The sequence below is a fragment of the Penaeus chinensis genome, chromosome 19 (assembly GCF_019202785.1).
Source record: "Penaeus chinensis breed Huanghai No. 1 chromosome 19, ASM1920278v2, whole genome shotgun sequence".
Lineage (NCBI taxonomy): Eukaryota > Metazoa > Arthropoda > Malacostraca > Decapoda > Penaeidae > Penaeus > Penaeus chinensis.
Window position 1 is genome coordinate 33092221 of NC_061837.1, and position 5000 is coordinate 33097220.

Consider the following 5000-nt stretch of genomic DNA (forward strand, 5'->3'; position numbering starts at 1 on the left):
CCGTCGCGTTTGGGGTGTGCGGTCCTCGTGTTGGAGCTTGGCTAGGTCATGTTTCTTTCGTTAATCGCCCGCTCTGAACCGCTCCCTCGGCCCAGCGTCTCCACTCTGCATCTCCCCCCCGAAGCGCGCTTCGCTTCTCTCTCAGCGTGCTCTCATCTCTCTGCTCCTCTCGTCTCTCTCTCTCTCTCCTTTCTGCTCGCTGCATCCCAATACTGCTCCCTCGCTCTCTCGTTCTCTCATCGCCTGCTCGCTCCTCTCTCGCGCTCTCTCTCTCTCCCACTCGCGTGGCTCTCTCTGTGTTCTTTGCGCGTCGTTTTCTCGATGTTTTCTTCCGCGCCACCGGCGAGTGTGTGCGTGCGGGCTACGCTGCGGCTCTCTCGGCCACATACGCGCGCGCAGCGCGCACGCCTACGCGCTCGCTTCTCTCGCCGCGCTCGCCGTCCCGCTCTCGCGCTCTCTCTCTTCTCGCGTCGTCCTCGCTCTTTCGCTCGGCTTCTCCCCTCGTCTCTCCATCTCTCGCTCTCTCTCGCTCTGCTGCCGCCCCCTCTCCCCCGCCACCTCCCCTCACATCTACCCTTTAATACTGAAAACTTCTAGTAAGTTGTCGCCCGCCCACCCACCCCTGTACCACTCCGTGAGCAACCACGTCCTAGCTCCGAGAATTCCCCAACTGTATGCATCCAGGAGGAAGATACCCCCAGCTCTCTGAGTGGATATTCTTGTGTTGATGCAACAACAAAAAAACCCCTGCAAGCTATATAAGATAACAAATCATATCATATGAAGATCCTTGCTGGAAAAGCTTATATTTATTTTCCCAATCTCAAGAAATAATGCGCGGCAAGTGATAGATGATTGGGATAAAAATGCGGTCGAACAAAGGAGTGAAAGCAAAAGGGAGAAGGATGCTCATTGCTCAACTTCTGAATGTGTCACAAACCAGACTCATCCAAGGCCGCATTTACTTGGGGAATTTTCAGTTGCCACGCGCGACCATAACAGCCTGCGGTGGATGTGGCGTCCTCATTTCAGGGCTGCTGCTCGAAGTAGTCAGTGCCAACGGCGAAACTTGGCCGAGGAATAGAGCGGCAAAAAGAGAGACGAAGTAGATGAAGAAAGATTTGGATTGCGAGCTCGTCCTCTTTCGGGGCGGAAGAGAGAGAATATGAGGGCCAAAGGAATTAAATTTTCAATATTTTCTCTTCGCGGTATCCCCGTCTTTCTCTTCCTCCAAGCCGCTCGAGGGAACACCGTGGAGGATCTGATCAAGTGCGACACGAAGCAGGACTCGAGTTCGGTTTGTGATTTCAAGGAAGTGGCGAAATCGGAGTTCAGTCGAGAGTGCTTCGTGAGTTTGAAGGAGCTGTCGAATGTTTTTACTTCGGATGAGGCGAACTATACAATGTACGTGAGGCCAGACAAGGGCTTTCTATACCTGAACATGTTCTTCCTGAACGGGAACGAAAAACAACTATTTAATGCTCCTTTAAAAGTCGGTCGACGGCATCTCGATAACCGACAGTGGTACCAGCTGACGCTTAAGAGAGAAATCCAGCCAACTAACCAGAGGTACAGATGGACTCTCGGCGACAACCTGAGGACAGAATTCATACCTCTTTGGAAAAAGACGTACCAAGTGATCCTGGGAGCGCAGGGCCCGGTGGCCTGGACTGATGGGTGCGACCCCCGAACTTCAGCCAGCATGATGAAGCCGTCGCAGAACGCTCCACCAGAGGACGACGAGGACCAGAAAACAAATGAACTGATCATTGCGCTTTCGTCAGCCGCCGCGGTTGTGATTCTGATCCTGATCGCCATCATCATCGTCCAGAATCGCCGGCGCTCACGCATCCTCGGCGAAACCTCGTCCGCTGAGGATACCATAACAACGATCATCGACTTCCCGATCCGCCCACCGCCGCCCGTGCCCACCGAGAAGAATTCTTACATCATCTCACCGTACGCCCAAGTGCACGACGAAGACTCCCACTTCTACGAGGAAGTGTACGGCACTGGCAAACGTCCGTTGCAAGGACAATCTCTTTCACGAACAATCCCCCGCGTGAGCCTCTACCCCCCGGGCTTCCAGCCTACAAAAACGGCAGATGGATACCCAGCAAGTACCCTCATCTGTGAGAACGACCTTCTAAAGAAACAGAGTGACGATCCTGATACAGTATGTCTGCAATTGGACAGCGAAAGGAGTGACCAGGATTCGGAGAGGGACAGCATTAACAGCACGTACATATCAGCGATTGATTCTCTGTGAAGAGAGCAACTCTTTAACTTGGTTCGTGTGTGTGTGTGTGTGTGTGTGTGTGTGTGTGTGTGTGTGTGTGTGTGTGTGTGTGTGTGTGTGTGTGTGTGTGTACACCTACGCATATATAATCGAACTATTTTTTGTATATGTAAATATGTATATAATTGTGAAATGTATATATATATACATATATATATAGTATAGTATATAGTATAAACTGTTTGTTCTTACCCTTTACTATACTTATAAAATTGTAAATACTTTATATCCTAATAAATGAATATGTAACTGCCAATGTTTTTTGTTTTTTTTCGTATTAAACATGAGGATACTTCTCTATAATATAACTAATGTCAAAACACACACCCACACACACACACATAAGCATTTGAAGGAGAGAACATTAACACATTTCCCCTATAAATGTAGTGTACGTGCAACGAAGACATTGCTAGCAGTGGGAAGTTTCCTTAATGTAATGGAGGAGCACTTCCTTCTCCATTTTCATATATATATAATGTTAACATAATCTGTTTGGAGCTGTGATTTACCCATTATTAAATATAATGTTGGAATGTGTTTGACGTTATTGTGAAAAGCGCTGAGTCATTTGTAATATTTCCTGTATATGCGTTTGTGCGTCACTAACAACCGTTAATAAGATTTCATACCTTACATATCATCCGAAACTTGAAAAAGACAAAAAGGAAAATGAAATAGATTCCCGAGAGTGTTATGCTCAGTCCAAATTTCGAAACTTTGGGGCATAACAGGTCCATTTAGGTCCAAGCAATACTTCAGGGATCTCAGCAACACTCGCCCCTCCTTCTTCCATCCTTCCTGTCTCCATCTCTCTTTGTTTCTTGTCTGTCCTTTTGGTCTGTCTGTCGTCCCTCAGTCCTCTGTCTTGTATTCTCTCTCTCTCTCATCTCTCTCTCTTCTCTCCTCTCTCTCTCTCTCTCCTTCTCTCTTCATCTCTCTCTCTCAATTCCCTCACTTTCCGTCTCTTCTCTCTCTCATCTCTCTTCCTCTCTCCTCTCTCTCCTCAACCTCTCTCCTCTCTCCGCTTCCTCTCTCACCACCTCTCCTCCTCTCTCCTCCTCCACCACTCTCTCCTCACCCTCTCTCTCAGCAGCTCTTCCGTCTCCCTCTCTCCTCCCATCTCCTCTCATACCTTCTCATTCTTTCTTCTTCCTCTCTCCTCTCTCTCCTCCTCTTCTCCTCTTCATCTCCTCCGTGTCTCCTCCTCTCCTCTCTCTACTCCTCCCTCCGTCTCTCCCTCTCGTCTCCTCCCCATCTTCTTCTCCTCTCGCTTCTCCTCACTCCTCCTTCTCCCTTCATCTCAATCTCTACTCTCTCCCTACCCTCTCGACTCTTCTACTCTGCCCCTCAGCAACCCTCTCCTCCCCTCCCTCCGCAGCTCCTCTATCTCTCTTCTCTTCTTCTCCTCTCCCTCATCCCCTCTCCAACTCCCTCCTCCCTCCCCTTGTTCTTTTTCCTTTCCTCGTTTTTTCCCCCCCCTGCTTTTTTCTTTTCTCTCTCCCCCTTCTTTCTCACCTCTTCCCTCTCCCTTTTCCCCCTCCCTTTCCTCTTTTCCCCTTCTTCCATTCTCTCCTCTTTCCCCCTCTCCTCTTCCTCTCATGGCCTCTCCTCCCCTTCCCCCTCTCTTCCTCTCCCCTTCCTCCTCTCACTTTCCTCCCCCTCTTTTCTCTACCTCCATCCTCCTCCCCTCCCCTTCCTTCTCCCCTTCACCCCCTCTCTCCTCTCCTCTCCTCCCCTCCCTCATCCCGTCTCCCTCCCCCTCCCCCTCTCTCTCACCATCCTCCCTCACTCCTCCCCCCTCCTCCTCACCTCACCCTCCGCGCACCCCTTCCTCCCTCTCTCCCCCCCCTCCCTCCCTCCCCTCTCCCCCTCACCCTCCTCACACTCCACGTCCCACTCCCTCTCACTCCCTCGCCTCCCCCTCCCTCCCCTCCCTTCCCCCCCTCCCCCCCATCTCCTCCTCCTCCTCTCTTCCTCTCCCTCCCCCTCCTCCCCTCCCCTCTTCTCTCTCCCCATCCCCTCCCTCTCTCTCCCCTCTCCCTCCCCTACCCTCCCTCCTCTCCGATCTCCCTCTCCCTCTCCCTCTCTCTCCTCATCTCCTCTCCCACGCACTCTCGACTCTCTCTCACCTCTCCCTCTCCTCCACTCTCTCTCTCCTCTCCTCTCTCTCTCTCTCTCTCTCTCCCTCTCTCTCTCTCTCTCTCTCTCTCTCTTTTCCTCTTTTTTCTCTCTCTCTCCTCTCCCTCTTTCTCTCTTTCTTTGTGTGTGTGTGTGTGTGTGTGTGTGTGTGTGTGTGTGTGTGCATTATTATCTTTCTTTCAGATCTGTTTATGGTTGCTGTGTTAGAGACTGTGTCTTATTTCAGTTTTTGGTTTACTGATAAATTTAAGTGCACACACCCACGCACATAATAACGCACACATATATAGTAATAATCTGCCTCATATAAAAAAAATTAAAGAATTTATCTTACACACGGATGAAATCATTAAAAGCTCTCTCAGAGATTATGAATAGATAAGTAATTAAAACATAATTATGATAAATAAGGAGTATATGATCCTTGTATGCAGATGACCTATGTTTATTAAGCTATTTTTCATTTGCTAGTTTAGTTATCAACAGCAGGTTAACAGAAATTTTACGACGTAAATCTTAAGACGGTGTTTGCAGAACGTCTTTCTATGCCATTATATTT